Consider the following 23,438-nt stretch of genomic DNA (forward strand, 5'->3'; position numbering starts at 1 on the left):
GTTGTAATGAGGGCCAAAGTAGCTTATCCATGACTGAAGAGGAGGGGCCCAGAACACCAGCCCTGAGTCCCTGCACCAGGCAGGTACAGGGGGAGCATAACTGCGCTCCCCTGGTAATAGCAGGCTGCCCCACTCCCCGCACCCATGTCTGAGAGGATCAAGATGCTGCAACAATGAGCCATGCCCAGCCCACAGGAACGGGCAAGGCACAAGAGACCTACTGACTCCCATGGCAGCACAGATTAGTGCTGCTTACACTCAGAACCAGCAGGGCAGCAAGAAGTGGGCTGCCTCGTCTGCTCCCAACATCTTGAAACAAAGGGGTGCCCGGGTGGAACTGGACACCTCAAATAAAGGATAGAGAAAGGAAGCAGCTTTCCCAGTAGCAGCAGGATAGTCACAGTTGTTGTGGCCTAAAGCTGTCTAAAGGAATGTTCAGGTTGCACATTTTCTAGGGGCTAGGTCTATGGTTACATAGTGTGTGATCAAAATGCGATGCCCTCTAAAGGCTGTTTTTATTATTACATTTTCATTAAACACATGAGGGTTTTCATTTTAAATAATTTATTGGAAGGATAAGGTTGACATGTGTCACTTCTAAAATGATGGCTTTTGACATATGTGTTTTGTTTTTGACCCTTTTGATTACCCAATGTCATAAGAGACATTTTCACCAGCCTAATTTATATTTGTAAATTACTGCATAGCATTGAGTAGTGCATGTATAATACATGCTCTACTTTTGAAATGAAAAAGCGCAGACTGGACATTTATTCATTAAGTGTTATTGTTGTATGTCAGTGAATGGTGATTACTAGCCCACACTGCCTCCTTTGAATAGGCCTTGCACTGCTCAACTCCTCTACCCTGAGAGAGTCAAGCGCTACAATGGGGTGGGAGTGGAGTGGAGGGCAAATGTGGACCCATTACTAGTGCAGGCCACACGACCAATTCCTTGTGTCCGGACGTCCCCATTTCGAGTGAAGTTCCTGAAGAAACTGAAGACCTGGCTTTTCAATTAGGAGCTCCGATCAGTCTACACATTTGCTACAGAGCTTGGTTACCCCCTCAGGTGATAAGTGTTGTATACAAATTCTCAGAACATAACATGATTACATATCATGCCAATGTAATATTGTAGCTTTAGGGAAGTAGGGCGTGGAGGGTGGTGTTCAAGGTTGGAATGAGTGGCAGAGCTGGGGACGCTGGTTCATCCTAGCTGCAGGCTAACAATGATACAAATTCTCTAATTCAGGACTGTGGATGTCTCCTACAGATCCCCTGCCATTTTAACATCTTATGCAACTAGATCCTCATCTCAGAGAAAGTATTAGAAAAACCTTGGATTACTTTTAAATGTGTACATTTTATTTCAAATTGTACTGTTCCCACGTTGTATTGTTCTGTACTTGGGCAAAGAAGACAGAGGAACATGCCCCCACATGTAGAAAGTGTTTTTGCAGTTGTGACAATTGTAACTATTATGCATGCAGAGTTGGGAAGCAAAAGAATTTACAGGTAATCTATTGGCATCATAACGTTGTTACCTGCATTGCTTGTGGCATTACTGTATCAACACTATTACATGTATCTGTGGTCAAATGTATGTGAGGTTTGCAAAAAGACAGCTAAAAGAGCATTCTTAGGTCTAATCAGGGAGTGTGATGTGGGCTAATAATCACCTTTAGATGGCACATAATAATACCACTCAATTTAACAGGAGGTCAACACACCAGCATATCAGGCTGGAATTTTGGCTTTGTCCGGGTCACTACATAAAAAGATCAACAGCCACATATTAAAAATCAGCATCTTGTCACTGGAACCAAGTTAATAAAAAGCGTTCCAATCTTCATAAAAATCACTGTCAGCAATACATTTTAAATAAAGCATTTAAAATCAACATAACGTGTCACACAGAATGCAACCATGGCAACAACCACTAAAGGCTCCCAAACTCCTAAGATGTAGAGCAAAAGCACCAGCTAAAAGTGCTTGCAAAACAAACATTGAAAAGTTCCTCCTGGTCACATTTCCTTATATCTAGGACACATTGGGGCACTTTTACAAAGTTACTTCTGGGGTGCTGTAGGTAGTGCTCCTGCAGCCCCTAAACACTTTCATATGTGTGTTTCTGGTGGGCTTGTCCATTTTCAGACAGCTAAAAAGCCAAAACTAGAAGCCATCTGAGCTCCATTGGGCATCATTGGGCACTCTTCACTGGAAGTGTGAATCTTAATGAGTGGTTTTGTCCATGGTGGGTGCTGAGTCCCACTCCGGCCATCCGAGGTACCTCTCATTTGTGGGTGCAGCGCGGAGAGCCAACTCCCACATTGCTCAAGCTGCTCCCTGCCTGGCCCACACTGCTGTTTGCTGGCACGGGAGTTGTTAGTTGCATTGTCCTGGCTCTCACCATGCAAGCCGAGTCATGGACTTTGTTGTGTGAGCACACTCATCCCAGTCACTAGCATGGGGAGCAGTGAATTACACAGGCACTGTGGGCATGCAGCTGCACTCCTCTTCTCTCTCCTTCTGGAATTTCTGGCTTGGGAATGGAGTACTAAGTCTTATTATTCTTGTGATTAGGGGCCAGGGAGATAGGGCCCCTGGGAGCAATCCAAGCAATCTTGGAGCTCTAGTTGTGTGTGGAGGTCTTTGTTACTTCTCGTGGGGAAAAGAGTAATTAACTTGGCCCAGAAGGGTGACAAAAGGCCTGGGGCTTAGCCAGAGAAATATGACAATTATTTTTGACATGTAAAATTTATATGGATGTTCTTGGGACCTGTATAAACAAACTAGTATGCATGTTCCACCCCGGTTTGCCATTTAGGTATGTGTATAATACAGTGACATTGCAGATAATCCAGTAAACTCCACTGACCTATCTTTTATTGCCCACTAACATTATAAGGTCTACCCCAGGTCAACATCTATCCCTGTAAAATCACTTCTGTACAGGACTACCAATGTACAGTTAATGAGCTGCAGATGATGGTAGTCTCACATGGATGTGCATCGCATGTGCACACATATACGTACACACGTTCGTATGTAACCAACGCAGTGCCCTTCACCCTAGCTGAGTCACAACAGCTTTATTATAAAAGAGACAACATTAGAGGTAAACATTTGCCATCAAATTACCATGTGGTTACCTGATGTGAGACTCGAGGAAGTGTGACTCACCTACAGCAAAGGTACAAAAATCAGGTGATCAACAAGTTTAAAAAACGGATGGACTCAATGGGTAGAAACCATTTCGCTGCAAACTACATGTGGTCTACAATTGTAAAAACATTGGTTGAAGTAAATTTGCAGATCTTAATCATCATCATTCAGACAGGAGAGGTGGCAACACAGTGTATCAACTCAGGAGTAAAACTCTTTGGATGAATACATTGAAGATACAGGTAGTAGAAATCAGTGTTAACATTATATCTTCACAGATAGTTAATGGATTCGGAATTATTAAAGTGCTATATCATCTGGAAATTTATGGCACATATATATTAAAGTATTATCAATATATTAATATAGATTTAGCACAGTGGCCCAGTGAAATGTATGATCTAAAAGTCTTTGTTAGCAAGGTCAGCAGTTTGAATTTGTGAAATGCAACAATTTTTCAATGCGACATCATTTTTGTTCTGTAAATTTTTATTATAATCTGCATTGGACTGTTTATTATTAATTCAATTACAGTAACAAAAATCATAATACAATAATGGGTGAGCAGACTCGCAGAGTTTCTCTCCGTGGAATTCCACAGAGTTACATGAAAACTCAGCGAGATTCTGTGGAGCTCCACAATGGACAGAAATCGGCACATAAGGCTGCTTGTGCTGGTCTTTAACACCAGGAGCTCATTCCATTCTGAAAAATCAGAACAAATGGCACTATGCAGTGCACCAGAGGGCGCTGTGTCTCGAGCTGGTTTGGCTGATGCTCAAGTAAATTTTCTACAGTCATGACTGCTTTCTACTGCCTGAGTTGGGAAAATCTCACTGGGTGCCAACATAGCATCTAAAAATTGGGATATGGTATGGCAATTCTTGCTTGTGATCGACCAACTTACCATTGGTGAGCCATGCACAAGAAAAAAAATCACCACGCAGCAGTTGCCAAAATTTGCCTGAAACTTCATGTTAAAAGCATAAATCGGATTGGCCAAAATTCTGCCAACTCTGCTGGTGGAGCAGAATTTACGCCTACCCCTGAATAGACTACTCTTTATTCTCACAGTAGACATAGAATTGAAGAGAATCACTTTGGTATTTGTGTATTTGACTCTTTATGGAGCATATAGATAGTGAACACAAGGAAATGTATGACCTAAACATTGATCCAACAAGAAAGATACAGTTGGTCACTAAACATCAGGCATTCATTGCGGTCAGAATTTTGTAACACCTTCATAGGAGGAATATACCACCAACCAAATAAAAAACCACAGAGTTTGATACTGGATACTGAACACCAAATGAGGCAGGGCCATTTTGTAGTATGTGTAATAAAGGTGGTGGCCATGTTGAGCTCTGTGTACACAGACTTAAGCTGCTAGTTTTTATGCCCCTTCTATATTGAAAGGCATAAGTGTTATGCAGCTTAAATTTAGAATGAACCGTTCATCATCAGAAATGATGAAATATTATGAATAGAAGTCTAAAATTCTGATCTTTACTCTTGCCCTTAGGTGTTACTACAGTCCTAAGTAGTGTTTTAGGTTGAGCATTGTAGAGGAGATCACAGCAACATAACCACACTCACCAAAATATATTGTGGGAGGATTAAAGATATTTCTTGAATTTTACAGCAAATACAAATTGTGGAAAACCCATTGGAAATCATGGAAAATGATATTCAATTATTTAAAATAGTTAAACATATCAAGAAATATAAATGAATTTAAAACAGCATATAAACATTGTACATATTTATTATTAAAGTATAACATATTTATTAACCTATTTTGAATAAAAAAAAAAAATAAGATTAGATTATTTTTTAAATTTCAAATATACTATGCAACATTGCATATTTTTTTCCATAATAGATTATAAAATATTTTATATTTATATCATAAAAAAGCAATGAACGAGGCCAAAACCAAGATAATCTTGGTCTGTTCTACTGACAACTAACATCAACACACCTCCATTAAATTTGCTGCCAGTCAGTATTTGGAGAAATGAATTGGCCATGCCTGATCTATCATGATAATGCATAGCCTAGAAGGGTGGAAAGATCTCAATACCTGTCTCATTGTATTTTAGTTTCAGAACTATCCCCAATCACTTCCCAGTCTCATTTTCACCTGCATCAATATAAGCATTACCTTGACTTAAAATTAACATAAATCATGAGCAGAGGAGGACAGGAATTCAACACGATTTTGATATATGCAGGACATAGACCTGTTACAACCCTGGCCAGCTTTGCTCGGCATGCTAAATGAATCAATAAAGGCCTTAAATGATTAAGTAAACACATTAGTGTTAAAAATTTACTTACTACAACTCATGGCCATGTCAATCATTGAAATAAAAAAACTGTAGAAACTAAACGTGATCATTCACTTGGTTTAAACAGAGGTGATCGTAAAATAATAATGGAAGTAAAATATAACTCAGAGAGAAAAATGAAAAATCTTTCAAATACTGAATTTGAATTGAGAAAGTCAAATCCTACTAAGTCCACTTATGTAGTTGAACTCCACATGGAAATGGAAAACAGACAATTTCTGAATCAGGGATCACTGAGATTGAAAAGGTTTCCACAGGAGAATGACAAAAAGAGGGTGAAAAAAGATGGACTGGAATGTGGATTGAGTGCTTGCCAGTGGTTGAAATTAATTTGCTCATTTCATTGATCACTTTGTTGTTATTGTTGCAGTTGACATCCAAAGTGTGAGGGATATGGCTGGATGTGGGTCATGTGCTCATTGTGTCACAGGACTCATGCTATACCCAACTGATGAGCGCCAAGTAAGGCAAAAACAGTCTGAGGTTTCATGTATTTTCTTGTAGAGGTGGTCTAGCATGGCTTTTCTAGATGGACTGTTCCCATAAGGAGAGCCTTTGTCTAGAGTGTGGTGGTGGGTGAAAAAGGATGGACTGGAATGAGTGACTTGAAATTGTCAGTGGCTGAGATCAATTCAAGCACCCCATCAATCACCTTGTTGATACAAAAAACTTTCAGTGGGTATATATTAAAAGTGTACTGCAACCAATTATTAATCTATTTCAGCAAATCCAGTAAACTGAAACTCAATTTAATTTTGAATAAAAGTATTTAAATTTTTAAAAAATCAAAAATTGAACAAACAAATATAATCTTTACCTGATTTTACCAGTCTCACTCCATTGGCAGTGAAGCCATCACAAAAAACAATGAGGAACTACACAAAACACTGGAAAGGCTAATCCAACAATCATTCAAGCTCCACACAGAATCGTACCTCCGTACTTTTCAAACGATCAGCACTGGGTAAACTTAAATGTCAAGAACAAACATAAACCAATCCACCAACACTTTTGAACAAAACACTGGAAAGGCTAATCCAACAATCATTCAAGCTGCACACAGAATTGTACCTCTGCACTTTTCTAACTATCAGCACTGGGTAAACTTAAATGTCAAGAACAAATATAAACCAATCCACCAACACTTTTGAATTATTTTCAGTTAAATTATATAAACATTTGTGCTCCTTCACAAACTACTGGCCCTAACCTCCCCCAAAACCATAACCTGAGTTACACTCTAATTTACAAATTCAGAAAATCCACTGTATGAATGATAGGCACCATTCACATCTCATTCATTAACCACAATACAAGCAAAGGACTCATTTGAGACTAGAGAGAATATATTCAAACTTTGGCTGGTCACCTGGAATTACAGCAACTGACCACATCACAAATAGTGTCAATAGAATGCTCCCCCCCCTCGAGGGCCTCACACTAAGGCAGTACCATACTCACACGGGCATTGGATGATGTGGCAAGCTATGTTCACTCAAGCTATGTTCACTCAAAAAGCCATCTTCACAAAATGGGAGATTAACATTATAGTGCCAGTTTCAGGACCGGCATGATGCATATTTTCCCGGAAGTACAACAGTTGTGTGTGTCCGCCTTGTGCACCCTTGGGCATTATGGTATTTACAGAAGGGGCTACAGATGATTTTGCAGCCCCATCTGGAAAAGTGACAGCACTGGCACACATATAGCACTATCTTGAGAGGGCGTTTGCACATTTACATGGAGTTGAAACCTCCTACAAATGAGGGAATCACTTTGCGTTTGTGCCCGTGCCCTATTACAGATGCTGTTTAAGAGGCAAACAAGCCCTTACGAGGCACACTGATAGTGTGCCACAGAAAGGTAGTGCATTGCCATTTCACCCCTGAAGGGCAGTCCTCCAAATGGGGGAAAAGAGGTTCCAGGGACACCCTTGTACATTCCCTTTAGGTGGGTCATTCATTCCATCCACATGCAGAGTTAGGTATGTCCACTGTTTAAAGTGCACATAGCTGCCACCTGTACTGTTAAAGATGCAGCAGCTTGCAAGCAGCTGCTCTGTAATTTACTGAATGCTCCTGGGCAGTGTCAAATTCACAAATACCCTGAGACGAGCAAAATAATTGTAAAATGGCAAATTATCCTTGTTTGTGCACAGGGCACCTGCCTGTCTATAACAAGGATCGCAATGTGCATGCAAACTTACTACTCCCACACAAATCCAAACCCATTTAAAGCAATGTCAATTCCCAAGCACCCATCTGCTTCAGGTCGATTTTGAAGACTGCCCTTGGGACAAGTAACTATCACAAACAGACTCAATGTAATGTGGATTTAAGGCAATCTACCTCAGAAGGCAACCTTGCCATGCTAGTGAATGCCTTTTGGTATAATATCCCACAGCTGGCAGGCTGGAGTTGGCTTCTGGATGCCCTTAATCATCAGAAGGCTGATTGAGTACTGATTTGTCAAAACAATTGATAATACAGGACAATTACATCATAAAATACTGTTTTTGTGAAACTAGTCTAAAGTCGACATTCAACTACTAGGGTTTGAGGCCCACCAAAGCCATGCAAAAAGAGAGTTTAAGAAAGGTTAGCCTAAGAATGACCTGGCCACATATATAAAATTTGACAAAGTCAAATCTTCCAACATAGAAACAAATACTTAACCTTTACAATTTACTTGGGTATAAAATTGGCACACTAGTGAGAAAGTCACCACAATTTATATACATTAAGCACCAAAAACAAAAGGACTTTCATTAGGGAAGTCCTAATTATAAAGTAACAATTCAAATCTAGCAGCCTGGGAGACAGGTTGGCTATTAACAAGAGATTTAAATTTAAATTTAATGACTGTCAAAAATGAAGATCAAACAATGTTCATACAAGACTAATTATGGAACATGCAACCAACACTAAATGCACTGCAAAAGAGGGACAGGCAAGGAATGCTAATCGCAAAGAAACTCCATTCAACTTCATTCAATGGGTCTGAGAGCTCTCAACAGCGGATTACAATAAGTATTGTCAAAGCCCTTATGTTTGGCTTTGGCCACCAGCCTTCTGACGATCCTTATTTTGCTTTGTCATGATTTTTGTTTGGGTATATGTGGGGCCCTCATCAGTGTAACAAAAAATCTAAAAACCATCAGCTACAGCCCAAAACATCTTTGGTTGCCGGAAAAATCCATAAATCATAGTACTCCCTGGCTAACATAGTCTGACATTGGCTGCAAGCTTCTCACCTTTGAAGGAGGGAAGGAAGGAAAGAAGGTAAGAAGAAAGGAAAGAAGAAAGGAAAAAGGAAAGGGGAAGGAACTAGAGAAGGAAAAAGAAGTAAGGAGAAGGCACAAGAGAAGGAAAGAAAGAAAGAAGAAATGAAAGACACTGGAATGAAAAAGTGAAGGACCAAAAAAGAGGAGGAAAGGAGGAAGAAGGGCAAGAGAGAAGGAAAGAGATAAGAAAAGAAAGTAGAAGGAAAGAAGAAAAAGAGCAAGGAAGAAAGAAAGAAAGAAAGAAAGAAAGAAAGAAAGAAAGAAAGAAAGTGAGAATTAAAAGAGAAGGAAAGAAGTATAGTAAGAAAGGAAGAGAGATTTGGGAAGAAAGAAGGAAAGAAAAAAGAAAGCTGAAAAGAAAAGGCCAACTTATTAAAGAACAGTTTCAAATGGACACCATCTCATTGTTAATTTATTATGATATGGAACGCCAACGGAGGTCCACATAATGAAAGCAATTAAAAAAACAACAAAGCATAATACTTATAAAAACCATGATTGGAAAATATGAACCCCCTATTCTAACACATTCATCAATTCAAAACAACATTGAAAGTCCATTATACAATACCTAAAAGTAAAACAAAGAAAATATATCCATTGTGCAATAACTAAAAGATGAAATGACAACAGACAACAAAGAAAATAAGAAAAAACAAATATATAAAAACCAATTCAATAGCATTCTTTTCAGGCCTAAGAAAAATGCAATGTGCACAATATAGCATAGAAAATTTTAAATATACAACAAATAAAATATAATACATTCCTGGAAGTGCAACATTATGAAATAGCAGCATACATACAAACAAATAAAATACACCAGAACTACCTATCTAGAGATATGACCAAGAAATGCACTTCTCACCACAATCCATCAAGAGCTTCTACACACAATAATGAGCATGAATACATGGATCTCAATACCAATCAACTACTCTGAAAAGACATTGAGATAATACATATACACCCACCACTAATGTCCCAGGGTCCTAACAAATGATCTACACGGGACTTTCAAGAACCTCTAGTAAAACACCCACCAATCCCACCCCAGTGCCCTAATAGATATATTTTAAAAGGATTAAAAAAATGTAAAGATCCTATAATATCCTTTCATTCACAGGTGATAGAATTAGGTTTCCGGCCTCCACAGCAGAATGTTTATTATATTTGATAAATAGTGGCCTTAAAAAGTGGCGACGAATATTCTGTAACACGGAGTACACAAAAATACATGATCAAAATCTTGAATGTGTAGCTAACACAGTTTACATCTATCTTTATTATAGATTGCATCCCAAATGCCTGTGATCATGTGCCTGTGAGCAAATCCAGTCTCAGCAAAAGAATTAGCCTTCTGAAAAAATAAGGAAGGTTCCACAATCAATATGGCTGAGGTCTACTCTCCAGATTACTCTCCTGCACCACCTGATTATGTCAATTTAACTGACTTAGGGTAATATCTCTGTCCACCTTTATGTGGGACACAGAGCCCTTCATCAAATTCTTCAAACTAGACTTGTGCACACACCAATTTACATTCAAATCAACCCCAAAAGTTTTGTTAGCCCACTCAAAGGACCTGAAAAACACACTTTGTTCTTTCAAAATGTAAAAAAATCAACCTTCAAGGCTGCCTATATTGTTCCCTCATTACCACTCAAGAGATAGCTTCCTCACGTTACAACAGTGGAAATGAGACAGTAAAGGAAGATACTAGACCAAACTCCAATCACAGAGCATTAGGGGCTGCAAGTGTGTTCAAGTTGCATATCTAATGGAAATTATACCTTCACTCCCCACAAAAGAGGCAATCCTTTATAAAACCCACTATCTCATCTACCAAAGGGGGCCCATACACAGAAAAGGAAACCTCATCCACACACAGACTCATTGCAGTATCTCCTCGATGTTGCTTTTGTACAACTCGGAAATATAGTCCACCCAAATGTTTTCGGGAATCGAGATTGCCTGCACCTTCACCCTAGAGTCACAGCGCTTGGCAGTCAAACACCAGTACTTCATAAAGTCTGTAGCTCTTGTAGCCCCTCTTAGGTTGATCCATTTTAAATCATGTCCCCTTTTAGTATCAAAGAGTTTGCAATGAGCTCTTAGTCATTTAAGGTAGTAAATTTCATCCTGTCCACCCAAAGAGAACTTCAAGTGTTGCTTTCTAACCAATACGTTTATTCTCTGGTTTATTACCTTAAATGGGGATTTACGCTTTCTCGGCACCCGAGAACCAACAGGATTAGAGGTTAATTTATTACATTTCTTCCATCTGAGACTCAAAAAAATGAATAGAATCATTACAAACAAGTCCCACCAAATCACAACATACGTCCTTGATCTTTGCAATTAAAGCAGCCATTAGACCTATTAAGACCCATAGGGGCATATTTAAGAGCCCCTAGCCCCATTTTAGCATCATTTGTTTACACTAATGTGGCCCTAAAAAGGCAAAAAACGCAGCGCTATATTTACGAAGTAGCACAATGCATGCATTGCGCCACTTCGTAAACATTTGCACTACATTATGCTAGCGGCAGGCATAATGTATGCAAAGGGGGTGTTCCCCAGTTAGAGGGGCCCAAAAATTGCTCAAGGAAATCTTAGATATTTACTTTTTGTCATTTTTTTCACCACTTTTAACGTCTGCTGAGAGCAGCCGTTAAAAGGAGGCTTCCATTAGTTGCAATGGGCCTCTGGGTGCTTTGCAGGATTCAATATTTTTACCCTAATCCTGCACATCGCCGGACAAGCTTAAAAAGTCTGAAGCTTGTTTCCTAAATACCATCATGGTGCACCGTATTTTAAAAATGGACCACACATGGTGGCGTTAGGGGAACGTAAGGGGTGCAAGAAAAGTGGTGCTGCATTGTGTGCAGCTCCACTTTTCCTAAACATGCTCCATAGTGCCTAATCAAGAATTTCCCAAATCTAGCTCTTGAAAACTAAGTGCCACAGATGAACCACCTAAAGACCGGGAGTTTCTCGCAAACCGTAAACATTTGAAAAGAGACCACCACATAATCAAAAAAACTCTGAGTAGAGGAGGTATGAAAAGTAAATCAGGCAACTTACCCCAGGTGATCGCCTATTGAGGATAATCAAATCGGATTTTCTAAGTCTCAAGTAATAAAAACGTTTGCTTTGCCGATCTGATTTTATCAGGGAGGAGAATCTCTGGAATGGATCATATGTCTTCTTTCTTTATCAACATTGGCAAATATTGCCAAAGTGGAATTGGACATCTTGGCATTTAGGGGCATATTTATGCTCTGTTTGCGCAGGAATTGCGTTGTTTTTTTTTACGCAAATCCGACGCAAAACTAACTCCATATTTATACTTTGGCGTTAGACCCGTCTAGCGCCAAAGATCTTGGATTTTTTAGCGTGGACACCTACCTTGCGTTAATGATATGCAAGGTAGGCGTTCCCGTCTAAAAAATGACTCCGAGGCATGTGCGCCGTATTTACACTCCCGGGCAAAAATGACGGAGTGGGCGGGTAAAAAAAAATGACGTCCAGCCGTTTTAGCGTCATTTTTTAACGCCTGGTCAGGGCAGGCATTAAGGGACCTGTGGGCTCGGAAGGAGCCCAGAGGTGCCCTCCCATGCCCCCAGGGACACCCCCTGCCACCCTTGCCCACCCCAGGAGGACACCCAAGGATGGAGGGACCCATCCCAGGGAACTTAAGGTAAGTTCAGGTAAGTATTTTAAAAAAAAAAAATGGTGGCATAGGGGGGCCTGATTTGTGCCCCCCTACATGCCACTATGCCCAATGACCATGCCCAGGGGACAGAAGTCCCCTGGGCATGGCCATTGGGCAAGGGGGCATGACTCCTGTCTTTGCTAAGACAGGAGTCATTTGAATGGGGGTTGGGAGTAAAAAAAAATGGCGCAAATCGGGTTGAGGTGAAAATTTTGCCTCAGCCTGACTTGCCCCATTTTTTGGCGCCCAAGCTCCATTTTCCCCTACGCCGGCGCTGCCTGGTGTAAGTCATTTTTTTTTACGCACACCAGGCAGCTCCGCCGGCTAACGTCATTCCATAAATACGGCGCCCGCATGGCGCTTTGGAATGGCGTTAGCTGGCGTTAACTTTTTTGACGCACAACTGCGTTGGCGCAGTTGTGCGCCAAGGAGTATAAATACGGCCCTTAGATCTCTCATGACTATAACCCGAGGCAATCTTCTATGACACAAATACCATGAACAAAAGAAAAAAGGGAATTCACCAGGCAGTCAAATGGTTTCCCCAGAGGAAGAAAGATGTTCACTAATAAAAAAGACGTTGAACCCCCATTATCACCCAACTTCAAGCATAAACACATGTGAGTGATGTCTATACACAACATGGTGCCAGTGAACTGTTTTCGTAAGCAAAATTGTCAGTTCCGCCCCACTATCATGACCCCTTACTGAGTGCTTTCCATTACCAGTAAACACAAAAAAACCACTGCAATTAAACTCTGTATGTGACCAAGGGGGTCATTATGACCCCGGTGGTGAGTGTTAATGTGGCGGTAAGACCGCCAACAGGCTGGCAGTACATACTGCCACATTATGGGATTGGCAGGTTGGCTGCAGCCTACTCGCTACTTCTCCTCTCATACCGCCATGGCGGTATGAGCCACCGGAGATGTGAATCTGCCTTCCTAATAGTACTGGCGGCATTATTACGAGCCTGCCTACAACCATGGTTTTCGTGGCGTTAGCAATGCCACAAAAAAAATGGTGGTAGGCCATACTGGTGACAGGGAAATCCTTCCCTATCACTGGTAGCCAGGTCCCCCACCCTCCCAACACTGACCTGACACCCCCCACGTCCCCCTCCATCCAAACACCCCCTGCCCCCTCTGATCCTTACACACACACACCCACTACCCCTCCGATCCTCCAACACACACCCTCCGATCCTCGGACACACACCCCCACCCCCTCAGATCCTCACACACACACACAAACCCCATACATGCACACACCCACAGAAATGCACCACGCATACACCCAATCACCCACACTGGCATTCACGCATTCATACACGCATACATCCAGACATGCTCACACACATTCTTAAAACGATCACAATGACATGCAGACATGCACTCACTTCACCATTCTTACACGCATTCACTCACATGCATACAACCATGCAAACAACACAACACACACAGACGCATTCACACACTCACTCACACATTCATGCACACATTCAGACACACACACACACCACCCCCCACCCTCCCACCCTCCTCCCCTGTCGGAAGCTCGACTTAACTTGAGTGAGGAGATCTTCCGGCAGGGAACAGGAAGGAGTGCTGCTACCGCCAGCAGCGCCCCACCTGCAGAACACAGCCAGGCTGTATGAATTGTCACAATACGGATGGCTTAGTTTGACTGTCGTGGTGGTGCTGGTGGTAGCAGCGCCACCTTACCACCGTCCACCACCATGAACACTGCCAGATTTCCACCCTTCTTGTGGTGGAGGCCAGGCCGTGCTCATAATAAGGCCGTGCTCATAATATGGCAGAAGGATGGTAGCTGCAGTGGCAGTATTTTGGTGGCCATCACTGCGGCGGGAGGCGGTTTTTATCACCGATGTCAAATGAGCACCCAAGTTTCTTGAAGGCAAATGATTAGAGGGTTGAAGGATGGAGTCATCGTTACTACCCAGAAAATTATTCCCCCACCTCAGGACAGCTGCCATAATGAGCACTTTTGCAGAAGGAAGCCCAAATTCAAGTAGGAAGACCGATGGAGAAGTCATAGAGTTTAAATTACACATTTGGCACCATATATGCCCTTCTACTTACTGAAAAAAGGGCCAGTGCCGCTCATCCATAACGTCACAGGCAGAACTCAGTGTATACAGCATTTCTACCTTATAAACAAGAGCACATGAGCGGAATGCCCATAGCTCTTATACAACGTGTGAATAGCAGAGGCTTGAAATAGCGCTTTACTTTTACAATGTTTTATGTCATTCTGATTTAGACAGTTACTCAACAAAATTCTACCAAGGTAAAAATAAACTGCACCACTTCCAAATTAACTTTTCCTAAAAACCAAGTACATATCTGCTGTATTCTGCAATCCAACATTCTAAAAATCATAACCTTATTCTTTATTATATTTATTTTTAAAAATTGCTCCTCACCATAGTTTGCCAACACACAGAGATGCCTTTGGAAGTCCAGTAAAATCACATCATCCGCATCGAGGAGGCAGCCAACATTAATTTGGCTTAACTTAGGCGAATTCTCCTATATATCACCAACTCTCCCAGGCAGTTCAAAAATATAAAGCGAAAAAAGTAGAGGGGCTAGCAGGCACCCCTGCTTTGACCCATTATGCATCTCTACTCTACTTGACAAGCCTTGATTACCTCCCAAAAGGACTTGTGTCCACATAGAAGACTAAGGGCCATATGTGCGAAAGCTTTTTCCCATAGACACAGAATGGGTAAAATCCTTTCGTACATCTGGCCCTAAAAAACAAATATTAGCCTCAAAAGATGAGCAGAGAGACATAATATAGATAATTTCCTCCACAGCATCACTCGGTCAACCATATCGAACACTGTGGAGAAATCAATAAAGCAGAGTACACGGGCATGCCCCTAGCCAAAGGGTACTTTTCAATTAGAGTGTGAAGGACGGTGATGTTATCTACAGTACCACAGTTTTTTTTAAACCATCCTTGGTCAGCAGGAATAAGATTGTTATTGAACGCCCACTCCTAGAGATGTAATAATATTCTTTTGGCAAACAATTTGCCAGATGCGTCCAGGAGGGAGATTTGTCTATAACTGGCAGGGACGTTCTTTTGTCCTTTCTTGTACAATGGTACAATGGTGCTTCTCTTCCAAGATGAGGGAATGTCACCAGACAGGTAACAATACTGAAACTGTGGACATAAAAAAGCAGCCCATAAAGATGCCTCCTGCTTAATTACTGATATTAGAAGCTGAAGAGGGCCCATAGCCCCTGAAGTCCTAGCACCCTTCTTAAGTTCCTCAGTTTCCTGACCAGATGGCGGTTCATATGGTTCCATCAAAGCAACTGCAACACTAGGCACAAACTGGCCAATAGCACTTAAATTACGGGCATATAACTGCAAAATATATTGAGCCCACTTGTTATCAGATATAGAGATGGCCTCAGCGCTAATCCTGGAATCACAGTATCCAGCTATCAAACCCCAATATTTACACACATTATAGGAGATAGCAGCTTCCCTCAAGTTAATCCATTTCCTATCCTCCTCCTTTCTACGTTCTTCCGCTTTCAGTCTTATTCTGTTAAGCTTAAATCAATTAATTTCCCTCTGCCTCACACTTGAAGGAGATTTAAATTGCTTTCTAACAAGGGAGTTTAATTCAAGATTCACATTTATATAGACTAGGAGGTCTTACAGAAGGTTTTAGAGCTTTTACCTCCATCTTTACTCCACAAAGAATGAGAAAATATCAACTGCTTTTCAAACTTAGAAACATGGTTCTCTAAAGAAGGGTCTGTCAGAAGGACCAAAACATGCAATTTTAATACTATGGCTGGGACTTCTTATGTTGTTCCTTATTGTTCCTGGAATTTCAGGAATCAAGAACCTTCAACTCTAAATCTAAAGAGACTGATGATGCACTGTAGTCACTCAAGTCAGTCCCAAAAATCTCCAGTTTAGAACAAACTCCAAACATTTGATGGCATTCCACCATACAATCGATTAATGAATAACCATGAGGGGAGTGAAAAGTAGAACAAGAGGTGGACTCTTCAGATAATCGGCCATTTAATCTCAGGCTTTCCAAGAAATAGAGGCCCTGCCTACTGTGCTACAAAGTTCAATTTCAAATTTGACTGACCTAGGCCTGCCATATTCCAAGATACCAATTTACCTGAAGGTTACCCTCCCACACACACTGGTGGCTTTGTGTTTTTGTCCCCATTCAAAGTACAAGCTACCCAACTCCAACTAGATTGTTCATTTTCCACCACCATATTCCAAGAATCTGGTTCCTCCTATTTCACAACTCTTATCACTCTCCTCCTCATACCTCTGTCTACCGAAATAGTGATATCCTTGATTAAGAGACCCCTTCCTCCGTTTTACATCTAATGAGGCAACCTGAGTATCCAACATGGGACATCATAATTAGTCCTATTAGTCGATTCAACTCGAAGGACATCAATTCTATTTTCTGAAAATATTCCACATTCTCTACAATCAGTATTACAACAATCCTAGAACTAAATGTTACCCTCACACTTGGGTCGGGGCATAGGGGTTTATATAGACATTTTCAATGTTTTTACTTGTTACCCATCTAAATTTCCAATAATAGATGAAAAATAATTTGTCTATTAAAATGACCAACTTCACGATCAAAAAAAGAGACAAATCAAATAAAATCGGTGTAGAAGGCTGGCCTGGTTTGTAGTGGGTACCTTGGGTACTTACACCTTTTACCAGGTCTAGTTATCCCTTATTAGTGAAATGTAGTAGTGTTCTAGCAGCTTAGGCTGATAGAGGTGGCTATAGCAGAGCAGCTTAGGCTGAACTAGGAGACATGCAAAGCTTCTTCAATACCACTTGTAGTTACACAATACTTATACACAAGTAAAGACAATACTCAGGCCGATATCTATACTCAAAAGGATTTTACCCATTCTGTGTCTATGGGAAAAAGCTTTCGCACATATGGCCCTTAGTCAAAAATTTTAACGACGGTTCACGCCTCTTCTTTGGCCGCTCGGGCCTCAAATTTATACTTTGACACTCTGCGGCGCAAACCACTGGTGTGAGTAATTTTTTACATGTAAAGAAAAACAACGTTAACACAGTGAAAAGGACTTTTATCCGGTTTACGACGTCGCAAACTGGATAACAGCCTTTTTTGCCCGCAATTGCATCAAAAAGCGGCACAAACACAGCAAAATGTGCAAAGGAGAGCCAAAATGGATCCCAGACGCTTTGAGAGTCCCCAGGAAGATGACAACCGACCAGGAACAGCCAAGAAGACCCACACAAGACCCAGGAGAGGGAGAAGAAGAAAGGGAAGTGTCGGTTCAGTGCAGAGGAGCAGGAAATACTGGTGAAAGAGGTGACGGAACACCAGCACCAACTTTTTGTCACCTCTAAATTGCCAATTAGTAGGAGAGAGGCAATTTGGCAACAAATTGTTGAAAAGATAAACAGTGTAGCAGAAGTATGGCGAACAGTCATCGAGTGCAAGAAATGCTGGCATGACTTTAAGCGCAGGTCCAAGGAAAAGATGGCAAGGAACATGAAGGCAGCACTGCAGACTGGAGGTGGGAGTCCAGCACTACAGGAGGCCCTAGACCACGTGGAAGAGATGGTGGCAGCCATCATCCCTGAGGAGATCGTCACAGGGATTCAAGGACAGGACAGCGTAGACTACCAGGAGACAACACAGATGCAGGGTAAGTGGCTTGGGGAACTAAAATGACTAAATGTTAACTGTAAGCAGGGGGGGACATACCTACTACATAATGCATATAAGTCATGATAATCAGGGAGTGGAAAGGGCAAAGGGGCATGGCACGGGGGCATGGGTTGTGCAGGGCAAACCTGGGGCACAGTGCAACACTACACCAACAAAGTTTGCATTGGGGTTTGCTGTTATGCCAAGGATGTTGCAGTCCAGGAAGGTAGGGTACAACGTAAAACTGGCCTGCTGTCACACGACAGCTGGTATTCTCGCTACATGAACTAGGGCTCAATTAACAGTCTCAGGCTATATCCGGAGGTGGAATTTAACATTGACAACAGTTGTCACTACCACCTCTGCTGTGTGTGCAGGTCAAGTAGCTAAAGGCAGCTGCGTGCCCATGGATCAAACACACCCACATTAGAGGGTTCAGGATGACGATTTATCAATCCCCTGTAATCAATAAAAATGTGCTAATCCTGTCAAATGCTAATGTCCATAGTCACTATAAACATCAGCCATTGTCATAAACATTATGAGGTACACAGCAGTAATGTCATACCCCATGCTGCACATGTCAGGGTCCACCCTGTGCCAGGGTCACAATAGCTGCAATGACACCATGCAACACCCCAACTGTCATACTGCTCAGACAACAGCACTGAGGGAGAGGACATATGTTTCCGGCTAGTGAAACACACCCGCAGTCAGAAGAGGAAATGGAACACTGCTAGGACCATCAGTGAAATCCTATGTAGCACACATTCCCCAACATCAACATTACACACTACCAATGCTGACATCTGTATTGTGCCATGCCAATGCTATACATAGTATATGCTAGGTCTCAGCAACATATAGCTGGATGTGAAATATCAAAGATTGGGGCAGTTCCAGATTATCAAGTGTGGTGAAAGTGCCATCAGAACACCCACAGCCAGTGCAAGGCCACAACATGAGAATGGAAGTAGACTGAGGGTTGAGTTGTACAAAAAGGTGGCAACATACAATTTGTGTAGAACCTACACCTAGAGGATGTGACCCGGACAATTCCCCAAACTGCCCACACTACAAGTGACATGCAGGTGGGGCATAGGCCTGGGAAAATGCTAATATTAAAGACAGGAACAATGAACAGGAACCAAGATCAAAATGTGCAACTAATAGAAAGTCAAGCATGTCACGTTACAAATGCCACAACACAGACACACTAATTGTACTATATCTCATTGCAGAGGACGATGGCTCTCCTGGGGATATGCCTGTCTTGGACTTCCCTGATGATATAGATGACGAGCTGACAAACATCAGCCAGCAGGCCCTCCAAGATGTCCTTGGAACCCTCCAGACCCCACCTTCAGTCACAAGGAGGAGCACAGAAGCAGCAGCCATAACCGAGGACCCACCCACCACCCCAATCGTACGACCTGCCAGATCCAACCCAGCTGAGTACTCTGACGACACTGGCACCAGCTTTGAGAAGATTGTAGTTGGAGTAAAGCGGGAGCTGGCCAAGGAGGTGCGGGTGGGGATGCAAAATATGGCAGCCAGCCTAGAGAGGGTGCGTTCGTGCATGATGTCATCTGCAGAATAGGCAGCAGCCATGCAAGGGCGAACATCTATCTTGCAAGAACTTCAACAAAGTGTGAAGAAAATCAGCACAGCAGTAAGGGAGTTGACACAACACCTCCAACACCAAACCTTTCAATGCATGAACAAATGCAATATTGACCCCCTCAGGGCCGACCTGGCTGCCTCCCACAGTGATATAGCTGCTATCCTTAAGAACCAGCAGCTCCTCCTTGCTGCAGTACTGCCCTTAATAGCCCCACAGTTGGCAGCTACCGGGATATCTGACTCCACGTCTTCAAACACTGACGTGGGTTGCCCCTTCAGACCCACCAACACCAAGGGCAGAGGAGACAACACACACATCAGAAGATAAAGACATGAAACAGATCACCTTCACCCGTAAGAGTACCCGTAAGCACTAGTCCCGGCCACATGGGCACTTATAACCAAGGTCCTGTGCTTTGTAACATGCCAGTCTTGCAACAGCTGCTCACAAGCACTGTTCTCCAACCCACTGTTTACCTTGACACTTTGCTCTGTGATTGTCTCTCACTACCTCATTGGCAATTCATGTCCCTCTGCACTGTATGACACTTCACCCCAGCATGTCCAATGACATGTCCTTTTGCACTTGTGTAGTATCACAATAGAATGCGTCACACTAATGGACTCACAATCCTGGACTATGTAAATATAGCACTACAGCACTTTAAAATAAATAGCACTTGCACAACCACTTTGTCTCTGTGTAATGTGACACATCAACCGTAAGGGAGATTAGTGATGTTTGGCTCATGTCAATGCCCATAGAATGTCAATACAACTGCCTTGAAAGATTGTGGGCTGATAACTATGCACTGGGGCCTGGATTGTACCATCATCTGCCCTTCATGAGGGTTAAATCTGAAGTAAATAGAAACATTACAGTATTATGTTGTTGGACAGAATAAGACTTCTTCAAGGGATGTCAAAGCAGAAAATCATTGTCTTCAAATTTTTCTTCCAGACAATCTTCAGGTATGTGACATCTGACTCAAAAACTTCATCACACACACCATACAGCAGGAATGGATGTGTACGAGTGTACGTTCAAATAAGTAACCTGGCAGTACAATGTAAGAAATGATAGGTGTGAGTTATGTGTACTATACTACATGAGATTATACCATCACTCACCTTATCAGGATTCACATGAACATCAGGCTGCAGGCAGACATACCACAGTGTTCTCAATATCAAATCTGGGCCCTGATTCTGACCTTGGCGGACAAGGTACCACCGCCAAATGACCGCACCGCGGTCAGAAGACCGCGGCGGCCATTCAGACATTTCCTCTGGGCCGGCGGGCGCTCTCCAAAAGAGCGCCCGCCGGCCCAGAGGAAATGCCCCTGCAACGAGAACGCCGGCTCAGAATTGAGCCGGCGTAGTTGCAGGGGTGCGACGGGTGCAGTTGCACCCGTCGCGTATTTCAGTGTCTGCAAGGCAGACACTGAAATACTTTGCGGGGCCCTCCTACGGGGGCCCCTGCAGTGCCCATGCCATTGGCATGGGCACTGCAGGGGCCCCCAGGGGCCCCGCGGCACCCCCTACCGCCATCCTGTTCATGGCGGGTTTCCCGCCATGAACAGGATGGCGGTAGGGGGTGTCTGAATCCCCATGGCAGCGGAGCGTGCTCCGCCGCCATGGAGGATTCCCCCGAGCAGCGGAAAGTCGGCGGGAGACCGCCGACTTTCCGCTTCTGACCGCGGCTGAACCACCGCGGTCAGAATGCTCGTGGGAGCACCGCCAGCCTGTTGGTGGTGCTCCCGTGGTCGGTGGCCCTGGCGGCCACCGGCCGCCAGGGTCAGAATGACCCCCCTGGTCTCAAAGTATGACAGATTGAAAACATACATCCAAACTTAACTACACATTGGGAACCATACTGACCTTGAGTGGTGGGTGCAATGGATAGCAGATTCCTAGCAAAATAGCTTTGGTGTGGCTGCCAATGTGACAGCTCAATTGGGATTTGGATGCAGGATGGAACACAAATGGAAATACTAAATTGACACTGTTCACCCATGGCAAGGCCCTGATACCCAAGCATAGGACACATACTGCAAAGGAGTACCTACATATTTATTTAACTGTAAACATAGGATGCTAAAACTAGGGGAAACACCTTAACTAACCTAACCTATCCTAACTACTCATTACCCACAACTGGCCCTAACTACCCGAAGCTAAACCTACTTATCACATTTAACTAAACACTCTAAATATCAACTCCCTCACCCCCCTTATATGACGGTACACATGGAGGACAACATATACTAACCTAAACACATACTATCTTATCCTAAACAATTATATATTTTTGGTTTTTCTTTAATATATATATATATTTTTTAAATACACAAAAACCCCAACATCATCCCCCACCCACCCACCAAATAAAACATGTAAAAATATAATACCCTCCACCCCCCAACCCACTAATACTAACTAAGCTAACAGTCTATTCTAACCTAACACTAAGCCCCCTAAACCCACTAAATATAAGAACCAGGAAAGAGGAGGGAGGGGAGGGAATCATGGCTGAGGTTCTCCAAGTCACAAGTTTGCCCTCAGCAGGGTCTTCTTCAGCCCACGCACTCTCCTGTTGATCTGGGATACCTCCTGCTGCAGCCTGTCCAGTCTGCGCAACATCTGTTGCATGTCACGTTGCATTGTATGAAATTCCACATTGTCAATGACTGCAGCAGGTGTGGTCTGTGTGCCAGTTGTGGAGGGTTGTGCAGTTGCCAGTGCCATGCTTGGAGGGGGAGGTGCAGGGGCTGCTGTCAGTGGTCCAGGAGCGGAGGATGTTGATGGACCTGCAGTGGTGGCTGTCATCCTTACTGCCACTTGGGTCGTAGTGGTGGTGCTGGTGGTTGCTGCTGTTGTAGACACAGATGGGCCCCCTTGGGCAAATGCCCTCCACGCCCCTGAGGCTCTCTCATGCGATAACGCTGTGCCATGTGGTGGAACCAAAACTCAACATCCAGAATGTGGCAGTAACGCATCGCCCTCCTCTAGAATTCGCGGATCTGGTTGGCATCCATATTGGCTGCTGTAAAAAAAGATAAAGCCAAACATTTGTTACATCATTGTGTGATACAGCTACTGATGATAATCAAAAAATACATCTAATGTAGCTGAAACAGGCCATATCACAGTACAGATCACAAATTCTCCCTGAGGAAGTACATGCCAACGCAGCCTACACATGTCCTATCTAACAGCACATCAATGCTCAAAAAGATGTGTACATACTTAATTGCTCTAAGTATCACTGTTCTGCCATTAGTCACATAACAAATGCTGCAAGTCCTCCACATGTGACAGGCCAACTAATGACTATCTTCTGGATGACAATCAAGGGCCATAAGATCTTTGATTTATAAATGGAATTTCCCGGATGGTATGCAGTTGCTAATCAAGAGTGGGTATCCTAGGTTGGAATAAATGAATTACAGAATTACATGTCTGTGTACTACACTTGGATCCTCACACCTAGGTACACATATTTCATAACCCTAAGCCTGTGCCTCGGGGGGGATGGACAAACAACACATGCTTTCAAAC

This window comes from Pleurodeles waltl, chromosome 3_1 (assembly GCF_031143425.1).
Source record: "Pleurodeles waltl isolate 20211129_DDA chromosome 3_1, aPleWal1.hap1.20221129, whole genome shotgun sequence".
In the NCBI taxonomy this organism is placed as follows: domain Eukaryota; kingdom Metazoa; phylum Chordata; class Amphibia; order Caudata; family Salamandridae; genus Pleurodeles; species Pleurodeles waltl.